Here is a 14,199-nt window from a genome sequence, read left to right on the forward strand (position 1 = left end):
CACTGAAAGTCTCAGTTCCAACAAATGCTTAATTTAGTTCTGAAAAATTTTTGTGATGCAGAAAGAAAACATATGGGTCTAATTATTTTGTTTTTAGAATGATATATCCTAATTTCAGGAAAATCGGAGACAATGACCTGCAGAATTTCTTTTTCAGCATGAATCTATCATGAGCTAAAATAAAACTTGCTGTAGGCATCCTATAACACCCCAAAGTAATTTTCTGCGAAGTTACCTTTATAATATCTCTAACATAAAGGATATTCATAACAACTCATAACATTGCATTACTGCTTATTACTATGTATTTGCAACAGAGTTGAGTTGATTTTAGTTTAGCGTCCCTTTCAGCAGCGAGGCTATATGAGACGTGGACCTACTGATTAACGTGGAATCCGAACCACATGAGCTCCCGCCGGGAATCGAACCCGGGTCTCCCACGCCAAAGGCGCGTACGCTAACCGCTTAGCCACGAAGGAGCTCGTGTTTGCAACAGAGATACTTGGAAAGGAAACAGTGAAACCAGAAGTAAACAGTGAAATCTAATATACGTATTGAATAAGTTATTTTGTCTTATGTTACAATTACCATGACATTATCATTCCATGACGTACTTATGGGCCAAGTCGGTCCTCGTGGCCGAGTGGGCTAGCGCTATATGCTAGTAATGAGAATCTCTTTTCTCATATGGCCTCGCTGCCGAAAGGGACGCTAAACTAAAAATTTAAAAAAAATCAATTATGGGCCAAATCCAGCATTATTCTACAATTTCAAAAGTTTCAAAATTCTGTACGGCGAATTCTTTCATCTGCCTGAATATATTTCCTTCTTTTGAGTTGATTTTGAGATTAACGTCCCGTTCAGCAGCGAGGCTATATGAGACGTGGACCTATTGATTAACGTGGAATCCGAACCACATGAGCTCTCGCCGGGAATTTTCTTCTTTTCTTGGGCGGATCTTTTCTCGAAGCATTGCCTCGTACACTAAGTCCTGCTTTTTTTGTCCGAAATGCATCAATAAAGCGCCAAATCGACCAATATCGTTCCTTTACGTTAGATATACTATAAAGTACAGGAGTTATTTTATTTTGGGGTATCACAGGCTTCCTAAAGTAAATTTTATTTGGCCCATTCTTCGTATTTAAATGTATAGTTAGTGCCTATTTTTATCAAAATTTATTATTATAATGTCTCAACTTTCTATTAATACAATAGTCTCCACTATCCGGTCTAATGGGTATATCGAATAACAAAAAAGTGCCTTCCATTTCAATTCAGGTAGAGCATGTACCATCACCATCTCAGATATTGATGAAACGTTTTTTTATAGCAACTAGACATGTTTTTAAGGGACTCGTATTTTTTGTTTTGTTTTGTCGAAAAAAACTTTTCCCGCCAAGTAATGGGCCATCAAAGATGGGGAGTACAATTTATGAATTTTAGAAAAAATGGAAATGGTCAATTTCGGAGCACCACCATTCAGCTATGGAGACAGATAGTTATAATTCTTGTTGTGGTATGTACATAAGGATATAAGTAAATATATTTTATTATAGTTTGGTTTGCGTATTTGTATCTTTCTGTATATAAGTTAACAAATGAAATCCAGTTTATCTGAAAAGTCGAGGTTTGCGATTTTTTCGAGCACTTCCGATTCGAATTTTAAAATTCTGTTTTCACGTTTAGTGAGACCTAGTTACCCGCTTTCCGAAAAAAAAAATGCATCGCTTCTGTATGCAACCGTTTTGTCGCAAAAAATTTGAGAAATCGTCAAATTTTTAAAAATTGCCAATTTTGGGTGCCATTTTCTCGAAAACACCATAATTTAAAATTCTGAAATTTTGTCAATGGTTGAACTTTACATGAATAACAAACACACCAAATAGCATTCTCGACCATTGCTTCATGAATTAACTATAGCCTTTTGAAGTTAGCGAAGATTCGTTAACTTTGATGTCACAGTTGGCAGCATTGAAAACAATGAAAGTGCAACAATTTAATGATGCTTTTGGTTCACATTCATTAAATAAAGAATAAAAAGTTTTCCTGGCTGCTTTTTATTACTTTGATCAAAATGGCTCTCTGAAATGGTAAAATGAGCCTCCAACTACTCCATCTTCTTAAATCGATCTTAAATCGACACACACATTTTAAGTTTACTCTAAACGGCCATCCAATAGATCCTGATGATCTACAAACAACCTGAACTATTACCTCAATGATGAACTGGAATGCTCCAGACAAAATTCCAGCAAGTGCGATGTCATTACAGTGATCGAAAATGGACAAAAAGTTAAAAAATCGAAAGATTTTCTTACGCGTACTATCAATGAAATTAACGGCTGTTTAAACGGATCAATCCCAGCATAAGAATGGTTCACTCGAAATTTTATAGTATTCGACCAAAGTGGGTCAGTCCGCTACCTGCGAGGGAGGTGTTTGTGTGTTGTGCAAATTTTAAGTTAGCTGCTACTGCGTTGCAACAAATCAAAGGAGCAGCCTGTATTGAACCTGTCATGAGTGACCTATTTTCATTAGTAGTATGATTCGTATAAAATGACAGCTGTCTTCTACAATAATGTGGTGATTGTCATGGAGCGGAAGGAGTAAGTGTGGAGTCTTTAATTATTGACCCTGATGAAAATGAAAATATTACATATGCCATATGGGAAAATAATGATCTTCTTAAAAAAAACTGTGACACTCTGTTGCTGGTTAAAACTAAGAATTTTAAATCATGAATACATCGAGAAAATCCAAAGAGAATTAATTGCTACCGAAAAGCATCGTGTAAAATTTCAAGATACAAATTCTATTTTACTGCATGTGGATTTCGTTGAAAACTGGACTGTTATTCTGCTAAGTGAAATTCAGAGTGATCACCGAAAAACGATCAAATCTCCATTGTTACGGCAGTGGTATATTATTATGAAACAACTGACAGTTTTGCTGTAATAGGCGACGACAAAACACACGATTCCGCTCGTACTCATAGTCATGGATAAGATTCTAAAAAATACTTAAAGAAAAGCGAAAATATAGGTTTTAGAAAAAGGTTCGAATACGTGTGTAAAATTTATCAAACAGTTTCAGTGATTTCTAATGGTGCTGCATCCCACTTTAAAAATTGCTTTCAGATGTTCGAGACGCGGACAGGTCCGATAAAACAGTGGCTTTTCAGTGAAACCGGCCGTGGCAAAGGTCTCTGCGACGGTATTGGGGGTGTGGGGGGAAAGGTATAAAGAATGTGGCAACACGGCATAACCTTAGGCAAGAACAGATTTACAATATTAAAACTGCAGAAGAATTCGTGAGTACAGTGCAAGTACAAACTCCGGGTATTACTCTCGTAATGTTGTCAAGAACCGAATTGGACAATTTTAAGAAAGAGAAAAAAGAAAAAAAAACAGAATGGGAAAGTGTGCGACCGGTAACTGGTATTCGACGAAGTCATCTTTGGCTTTTATGGCAGTAACGGGTCACCATGGACTAACTCCGTGCTTTCCCCAAAATCGAGCTTCTGCAATTCAAAGTGTAAATTTACGAAATCTGCAAAAATGACTTCATACATGCATACATGATAACCAGTGATGGATAGGAGAAATATTATCAAAAAATCATGAATTACATGAAGTTGAAGTGTTCTTTATGTTTCCACATAGACCTTCAACAGGGTATGGATAGGAGAAATATTATCAAAAAATCATGAATTACATGAAGTTGAAGTGATCTTTATGTTTCCAATTAGACCTTCAACAGGGTACAGGTTTCCAAAAAGGCATAAGAGAAGTGAAAATAAGTGTTTTGTGACTATCGACAACGTGCTAAGCGTTGTGAGTGCACCAACAATTATTGGAGCATCTGCACGGTTAAATGCTATTAGCGAAGAGGACACTAAGCAAGCAAATAATTACTTCAGTGTGACAAAATCAGTGAAACTTTGATTTCGAAAATTTTTTTAAATAAGTTAGTTTAAAATTTGTGTGTTTCGTAATCGTAATTTTTATCTCTGATTACATCGGTTTAAGAAAACGAAAGGGGAGTAGGGGGAGGTTCATTTTACCATTTCAGAGATCCATTTTGGTCAAAAAAATAAAAAGCAGCCTGGAAAAACTTTTATACTTTATTTAATGAATGCGAACCACAAACATCATCAAATTGTTGCACTTTCATTGTTTTCAGTGTTGCCAACTGTGATATTAAAGTTAATGAAACTTCGGTAACTTCAAAAAGCTGTAGTTAATTCATGAAGCATTGGTGGAGAATGCTATTTGGTGTGTTTATTATCCATGTAAAGTTGAACCATTTGACAAAATTTCAGAATTTTAAATTATGGTGTTTTCGAGGAAATGGCGATTTTTAAAAATTTGACGATTTCTCGATTTTTTTTTTGCGACAAAACGGTTGCACAAAGAAGCGATACAAATTTTTTTTTCGGAAAGCGAGTGGAAACAGAATTTTAAAATTCGAACCGGAATTGCTCGAAAAAAATCACAAACTTCGACTTTTCAGATAAACTGACGTTCATTTGTTAACATATGTACAAAACGATACGCATGCGCGAACCATACTATATTAAAATATAGTTTATTTATATCCGTATGTACATACCACAATAAGAATTATAACTATCTGTCTCCATAGCTGAATGAGGCTGCGAAGTTGACCATTTTCCATGTTTTCTAAAATTTATAAATTGTACTCCTTATCTTTGATGGCCCATTACTTGGTGGAAAATTTTTTTCCGACAAAACAAAATATACGGGTCATTTAAAAACATGCCTAGTTGCTTTTAAAAAAAGTTTCAACAGTATCTGACATGGTGATGGTACATTTGGGGGGGGGGAGCTGAGAGGATGGTACAGTTTTTTTGGGCTGTTACGAATACAAAAAAATCCCTAAAATATTAAAAAAATACTGTTTTCTTTATAATAGCACTATCTTATTCTAGATTCCTCGCTCTACTAAATGAGGATTCGAACTTATGAAAGATCAATAAAAACTGTATTCTATAACCATAGCCGCCCGCTGCAGGGAGCAGTTGCTTTCCCCATGGATTTTCAAAATACATAACAAAATTTTAAATTTTCTTATTCACACACAACAGTTAGTGTAGTTAGCAGTGAATGGAAAAAATGTTTTTTACATTAAATATTATATGGTTCTAGGTATCTGTATTCGTGACTTTCCTCGTATGTCGGTCCTTTTGCCCCCTCCCCCCTGTAAAATATCCTGTGAGAGTTACTATGTCTAAATTTCCCTTTAAAATTCGCTTATATACTACATATACATCTATATAGCAACTAGTTATTAAAGATGAATATATTTATGATTACACCAACCAAAACGATTAAATTAACCGAGAGCCGTAATTAGTAGACACTACTTTACTCGGTTAGTGCATTGCATACATGACAATGACAACCAGCATATCTGAGAATGTTTCATACTGTGAAGAGATAATTTACTTCGAAATATCCCATACTGCAGCTAACTTAATATTATATAAGAATTTCGATACTCGAAAACAAAGATCAATTGAGACGTGCTAATTATTCTGAATAACCGAGTCCTGTAACCAAAAAAGAGGGGTTAAAATAGCTAATTGTCTACAACAGCTCAAGTGCCCGGCAATAATTAAGTGCAATGAGCAATTACAAAGAAGAGACGGTTATGGTTACCGCAAAACCCTACAACTGTTATTCCTCTTGCTTAATGTAACCAGGTAAGTTGGTTAACACCTTTTGCTCCTTTTCTTGGTAACTAAAGTCCAGAAGGTATAACGTCATTGACTTCCCGCACTTGGACATGCTCGTCACTGAGGGTGTGGTAAAAGGATAGCCAATGACCAGCCACAATTCACTCAGCGAGAGATAAGTAACCGAGCTGGCAACTCCGCATAAACGTCACTAAATCTTTTCGCGGGAAGCAAACTACGTTATACCTTCCGTATTATAGTAATCCAGGAAAAGGCAGTGTACTTTCACTGAAAAAAAATTTAAGTAAGAAATATTTAAGTTTTACGTCCCACGATTATGCCGGTTAGGCTAAAGGAGACGGTGAGTGAGAAATGAATGAAATGGTGGAATGAAGAAAGTGGGAGGAAACGGGAGAACTCAGAGAAAACCCACGCACACGTGTTTGTCCACCACAAAGTTCATTGGCGGGAGCAGGATTTGAACCCGGGACCCCAAGCACCAGAGGTGAACTGTACTTTCGCTGAGTACTGCTCGGTTACTATTTGGCCACACGATTTCTAGCGTAGTTTTAACCGAAATTCGACTACCAGCAGCTAAGTTTTCATTTAATTCTTACTCTGCACACACACAAAAAAAAAGTCATATGCACCCGTGGTGTGAGTTATTAGTTAAAATTTATTAGTAATTTGTTACAATTTTAGACAATGCCTTTCTTTTAAAAGCAAGACAATACTGCATAAATTCTAAGAGGAGAAGTGACACCAGTGCTTATAGTGTAAATCTTCGTACATATACATGGTGCCTTCCATTTCAACTCAGGCAAAAAAAATAATAATAATAATAATAATAATAATAATAAATAAAATAAAATAAAATAAAATTGTACCATCACCATCTCAGATATTGTTGAAACGTTTTTTATAGCAACTAGACATGTTTTTAAGAGACCCATATTTTTTGTTTTGTCGAAAAAAATTTTCCCGCCAAGTAATGGGCCATCAAAGACGGGGAGTACAATTTATGAATTGTAAAAGATATGGAAAATGGTCAACTTCGGAGCCCCACCATTCAGCTATGGAGACAGGTAGAGTTATAATTCTTGTTGTGGTATGTGCATAGGGATGTAAATAAACTAAATTTTATTGTACTTCGGTTTGCGCATGCGTACCTTTTAGTACATATATTAACAAATGAACGTCAATTTATCTGAAAAGTCGAAGTTTGCGAATTTTTTTCGAGCACTTCCCGTTCGAATTTTAAAATTCTGTTTTCACAGTTGGTAAGAACTAGTTACCCGCTTTCCGAAAAAAAATGTATCGCTTCTGTATGCAACCGTTTTGACGCAAGAAATTCGAGAAATTGTAAAATTCTCAAGAATCACCATTTTCTCGAAAACACCATCTTTTAAAATTCTGAAATTTTGTCAGATGGTTTAGCTTTACATGAATAATAAACACACCAAATAGCATTCTCGACCAATGCTTCATGAATTAACTACAGCCTTTTGAAGTTAGCGAAGTTTCGTTAACTTTGATATCACAGTTTGCAACACTGGAAACAATAAAAATGCAATGATTTGATGATGATTGTGGTTCACATTAATTAAATGAAGAATAAAAGGTTTTCCTGACTGGCTTTTTATTATTTTGATCAAAAAAGCGCTCTGAAATAGTAAAATTATTCCTCCCCCCTTCTCCGTTTTTTTAAAAACGTAGTAATCTGAGATGGGAATTACGATTACGAAACATACAAATTTTAAGTTCACTTACTTAAAATGGTCTTCGGAAGGAAAAGTTCACTGATTTTTTTTTCCACATGGACCAATCATTTGCTTGCTTGGTGTCTTCTTCGCTAATAGCAGTAGTACACTCACAACTCGTCCAGAGGTGGATCCGAGGAGTCGATCGCTCTCCCAGAAGTAACTTTCTTATTTTATATATAAATAAAACCCATTCCAGAGTTTGGAGCTCTTAAAAGTAGCTCTAAGTAGCAGTATTACATCCCCCCCAGAAGTTCGTCCTGGATCCGCTCATGCGTAGCACATTGTCGATAATCACAAAACACTTATTTTCACTTCTCTTATGCTCTTCTGGAAACCTGTACCCTACTGAAAGTCCATGTGGAAGCATAAACAGCACTTCAACTGTACGTAATTCATGATTGATTCATAATTCTGCTACGCATCACTGGTTATCATAAGTATATGCAAGGGCGCCGATCCTGGGGGGGACCGGAGCCCCCAAAGCTGATGTGGGCCCCCTATTGTATTTATGAATATACAATATTTGACCTAATTTGAATGCAATTTGTCTTAAAATCCTCATATATATATATACTTTCTGCATCTCAATCCCCCCCTCAATCTACAGAGAAATCGGCGCCTTTGAGCATATGTATGTAACAAAAGTTCCTTTTTGCAGACTTCTTAAATCTACACTTTGAATTGCAGAAGCTCGATTTTGGGGGTAGCACGAGTTAGTTTATGGTGACCCGTTACTGCCATAAAAACTTCGCCATTTTCCAAAAGCCAAAGGTGACTTCGTTGAATACCAGTTACCGGTCACATACTTTCCCATTCTTGCTTTTTATTTTTTTTCTTCCGGAAGTTGTCGAATTCAGTTCCAGGCAACAAAACGGGAGTAATACCCGGAGTTTATACTTGCACTATACTCACGAATTCTTCTGCGGTTTTAATACTGTGTACCTGTTTTTGCCTAAGGTTATGCCGCGTTGCCACATTCTTTACAACCCCCCCCCCATACTGTCGCAGAGATCCTAGCATGGCCGGTTTCACTGCAAAACCACTGCTTTATCGGACCTGTCTGTATCTCGAACATCTAAAAGCGATTTTTTAAAGTGGGAGGCAGCACCATCATAAATCACTGACACGGTTTGGGAAATTGTAGACACTTATTTCCACGTATTCGAACCTTTTTCTATAACCTATATTTTAGCTTTTCTTCGAGTATTTTTAGAATCTTGTCTATGGCTATGAGTACATGAGCCGAATCGTGTGTTTTGTCATCGCTTATTACAACAAAACTGTCAGTTGTTCAATATTCCGGTGATATAACTGAATTTCACTTTGCAGAATAACAGTCTAGTTTTCAACGAAGTCCACATGCAGTAAAATAGAATTTGTATGTTGAAATTTTAGGGGCCGCGGTGGCTCAGTGGTAGAGCGTTCACCTCTGGTGCTTGGGGTATCGGGTTCGATCCCAGCCCCCGCCAAGTGAACTTTGTGGTGGACAAACACCGTGTGCGTGGGTTTTCTCGGGGTTCTCCCGTTTCCTCCCACTTTCTTCATTGCACCATTTCATTCATTACTCATCATCACCGTCTCCTTTAGCCTCACCGGCATAATCGTAGGACGTAAAACTCAAAGATTTCTTTCTTTTTTTTTTTTTTTTGAAATTTTATACGATGCTTTCGGTAGCAATTAATTCTCTTTGAATTTTCTTGATGTAGTCATAAATTACAAGTCTTACACTTAAACCAGCAATGTACGATACGAAAACGGAAAGTGGCACAGTTTTTTTTTTTTTAACGAGATCATTGTTTTCCTATATGGCGTACGTAACACTTTCATTTTCAGCAGGATCAAAGACTCCACACTTATTCCTTTCATTCCAGGACATTCACTACATTCTTGAAGAAGACAGCTGTCTTTTTCAGCGGATCATACCACTAAAGGAAATAGATCACTCATGACAGCTTCTTTGATTTGTTGCAACGCAGTAGCAGATAACTTAAAAAAATGAAATGAAATCTTTAAGTTTTACGTCCCACGGTTATGCCGGTTAGGCTAAAGGAGACGGTGATAATCAGAGATGAGTGAAATGGTGGAATGAAGAAAGTGGGAGGAAACGGGAGAACCGCACGAAAACCCACGAGCACGATGTTTGTCCACCACAAAGTTCACTTGGTGGGGGCTGGGATCGAACCCGGGACCCCAAGCACCAGAGGTGAACGCTCTACCACTGAGCCACCGCGCCCCCCACAGATAACTTAAAATTTGCACAATACACACACACACACACACACACACACACTTCCCTAGCAGGTTGCGGACTGACCCACTTTAGTCGAATACTATAAAATTCCGAGTGACCCATTCTTATGCTGAGATTGTTCTGTTTAAAAGAAAGTCCGTAAATTTCTTTGATGGAACGCGTAAGAAATTGTTTGGATTTTTTAAAAAAACTTTTTATCCTTTTTCGATCACTGTAATGACATCGCACTTAATTGAGACTTTGTCTGGATCATTCCAAGTCATCACTCAGGTAATAGTTCAGGCTTTTTATAGATCATCAGAATTTGATGGATGGCCATTTTACGTAAACTTAAAATTTGTGTGTTTCGTAATCGTAATTTCCATTTCAGATTACTTCGATTTAAGAAAACGGACGAGTAAGGGGAAGAGGCTCATTTTACTATTCCAGAGAGCTTTTTTGATCAAAATAATAAAAAAAACCAGTCAGGAAAACCTTTTATTCTTCATTTCATTAATGTAAACCACAAACATCATCAAATCATTGCACTTTTATTGTTTCCAGTGTTGCTAACTGTGACATCAAAGTTAACGAAACTTTGCTAACTTCAAAAGGCTGTAGTTAATTCATGAAGCATTGGTCGAGAATGGTATTTGGTGTGTTTATTATTCATGTGAAGCTAAACCATCTGACAAAATTTCAGAATTTTAAAAAAATGGTGTTTTCGAGAAAATGGCGCCCAAAAATGGCGATTTTAGAGAATTTTACAATTTCTCGAATTTTTTGCGACAAAACGGTTGTACACAGAAGCAATACAATTTTATTTTTCGGAAAGCGGGTAACTAGTTCTTACCAACCGTGAAAACAGAATTTTAAAATTCGAACGGGAAGTGCTCGAAAAAAATTCGCAAATTCGACTTTTCACATAAATTAACGTTCATTTGTTAATTTATGTACAAAAAGGTACGCATGCGCAAACTGAAGTACAATAAAATATAGTTTATTTATATCCCTATGTACATACCACAACAAGAATTATAACTCTACCTGTCTCCATAGCGGAATGGTGGGGCTTCGAAGTTGACCATTTTCCATGTCTTTTACAATTCATAAATTGTACTCCCCGTCTTTGATGGCCCATTACTTGGCGGGAAAATTTTTTTCGACAAAACAAAAAAATATGGGTCTCTTAAAAACATGTCTAGTTGCTATAAAAAAAAGTTTTAACAATATCTGAAATGGTGATGGTACTACCATGAGCAAAATAAATGACGCGTCTCTTTATTCTGAAGTTTTTTTGAAAATATCTCCATTTTCTTTATATGTTCGAAATTTCGGAAGGTTTCCCCAGCAGGACAGGTTAATAACAAACCCGTTTTTAATATTTGTGTTAGATATTAGCTTAAAATAAAGAAATTAGAAGCAAAAGACATAAAATGGACAGAAATCTCGAGAATTACCAACTCTGCTAAAGTGGGAAATTTTCAAGAACGCGAGGGAATTCTGCAGTTCAACACGAAGCAGCGACATCTATGTCATTGAGAGAGACGTGGATTATATCTACAAACGAAACTTTTAATGAAACATTTCTAATGTGTCTTATGACATGCATTATCAGCGAACTCCAAATATATGAATCTATGCTAAGTATTAAGGTATAGATAGAGCAAATAGTGGAAATTACGTATGGAAAAAGACGAATTCTTAGCACAATCGTAATGAAAAATCGTCTTTACCGTAGAACAGGTTCAGTTCACGTAAGAAAACAAGTAGCTCAGTTGGTTAAAGCAACTAGTCTGTATGCCGAAGGTATTGGGTTCGAACCCCATGGGAGTGCCGTTGTAATTTTTATTACTGTGGTTATTTTGTTTATTTTTTATGTGGGAAAAATCAAATTGTAACATATGTGTAAAACTCATGACGATACCAAAAAAAAAAAATGCCGTTCTCGCACTTGCATTAGTGTCTCTAATTTTGGTTTGCAAACAGTTTCGTAATAATTTTCCCTGTGCTCACTACTCACTACATGCTCACTGGTGCATAACGAATGTTTTCCAGTAAATGTTAATTCTAATTTGGAGAATTTTATAAAGTTTCACAATGTTTCTCGCTTGATAGTCTTCTATCTACTTTTTTGGACACTTTGATAACAGATTTCCCTATTAAATGTTTAATTTCCCCTATATATATTTAATTACAGAAAAGTTTTACATGTATTTGTCTTAAATTGAAATTGTTTTGAATTTACCACATGAGGTAAGTAGCCCGAACGAGGAGAACTGAAGTAACTGATATTCTACGTAAATGCAACCTATTGTAGAATTATTATGCTTCTTCAGCACATAATCTTTACGTTCGTCAGACAGAGAAAAACCCTGTTTTTTCCTCTCCAATGACCACTCCTCTTAAAGCTCTACATGTAATGATTCGTGTCACATAATTTCGGCTCTCCAAAGACATTTATTATTATTATTATTACTATGAAAATGAAATGAAATCTTTGAGTTTTACGTCCCACGGTTATGCCGGTTAGGCTAAAGGAGACGGTGATGATGAGTAATGAATGAAATGGTGGAATGAAGAAAGTGGGAGGAAACGTGAGAACCCCGAGAAAACCCACGCACACGGTGTTTGTCCACCACAAAGTTCACTTGGCATTATTATTATTATTATTATTATTATTATTATTATTATTATTATTATTATTATTATTATTATTATTATTATTACTGAATATGCCACCCTTACATAATGTAGCTTTAGATATCTTGGTTTAAATGCTTTCTTTAGTAATAATTTGAGCAACCATGTAACAAAATTTAAAATGTATGAGGGGGCACGAAGTTTTATTTCCCCCCCTCTCTTTTCAGCACCGTCCCAACAGAAAGTATATAATTTCTGACAAGCAGAGTAGACAAAATGAATAAGAAATATATTTAAAGTAACCTTTCCTCCTTCGTGAATGGAATATCACGTAACATTTTTTTATTCTACTGAAGACGACCCTAGGCCGTTATGGTTAGGTAACAAAAGTTGCTGTGACCAACTGAGTTTCGATTTCTTACGCGAAAGAAGTCTCTTATATTACGAGGCATGCTTTTCATTAGCAAAACTGTTCGAAGTAATACGAACATGGCTCAAGAACAGAGACGGAACTGAATTACCACTCGATTGACCTTGAGGCCAAATCACCAAAGAGTAGCTATAAACGTAAGTTCATCGCACGCATTTCTGTGGAGTTCTGTTCAGTATTCCTATTTGCCAATCAGGCTTGTTTGTAAGAGTAATATTTTACAAACCTAACCTTTCGATAGATCACAATAGCAAAAGAAAAGGGAAGGAATTCTTGCCCTTGTGAACGTTGGATACCACCATGTGCAATAAAACTGTCGCGTCTCCTTCAAGTGATATTTTATCGAAAATAACTCTTTTCCCTTTATATATCCGAAGTTTTTGAGGGTTTCAAAATGAGGAAACGTTACTGACAAACAAGGACGCATTTAGGGGTGGTACAGGGGGTCCGGACCCCCTCTGAAATCCCAACTTTTCTGTAAATTTAGCCTAATTTTTGGGATTATCTTTTAAAATTTTATTATAACTTATCCTAATATTGAAGTCGGGCCCCTTCCGAAATAAATTACTGTATACGTGCCTGCTGACAATTTTCAATATATTCGTTAAATAATAAAGTAAAATAATTAAATTAGGAGCAAAAAGCTTCAACACGGGCTAACTTTTGTCCACTGCCAATATTGCTAGAAGGGATATTAATAGCAAAAACTGCTAGTCAATGCTGAACCTTGAAACTTCACCCCGAACAGCAAGCCTATTATTGAGAACTACATATGAAACATTTTATCAAAACTTATCTAGCTTTTATCTGGCATGAAATTATTATATACACTAAAATGCACTATCCTAAAATGTGTATCTAAACATTGCTCTGCGTATCTACGAAGCAATGAAAATTTTTTATCGAAATATTTGGGCAGGAAACTCTAACAGCCAGCCATTTTATTTAAATCGTAATAAACCCTGTAACCGTGCGTTAACGTGAAGACAAAGCTTGGTCCATTGGTAATGTGTTGGAAGAATGAAAACTCAATGTTCGTAGGTTCGAATTTATCCACTCACCAGAACATTTTATTCTTATGTGTAACGATGAAATAAGAAAGAAAAAATGTATAACCGTTAAGACAAAACTTCAACCAAGTCTGAAGAGAACAATACTAAAATAGTAACACAATGACGTCAACCAAGAATTATTTCATGTAGCGTTTGGACGAAATTACAACTGTCAACAATTGCAAAAGTAAAAACAGGCTGATAGGCGTAATGTAGTCTAGACTTCTGAATGCATTTGCTTCCTCAAAACTTCCGTCTCGTCATTGGTATGCCGTTAGTCATGGTAAAACCTTTCAATTGGAAATGAAATGACAAACTAAAACAGTTTTAAATCAATAAATGTCTATGTGTAAAAGTAGGTGTCTCTTATCTGTAGTTCTGAG

Source organism: Thermobia domestica, chromosome 18 (genome assembly GCF_964235325.1).
Source record: "Thermobia domestica chromosome 18, izTheDome1.hap1.1, whole genome shotgun sequence".
NCBI classification, from domain to species: domain Eukaryota; kingdom Metazoa; phylum Arthropoda; class Insecta; order Zygentoma; family Lepismatidae; genus Thermobia; species Thermobia domestica.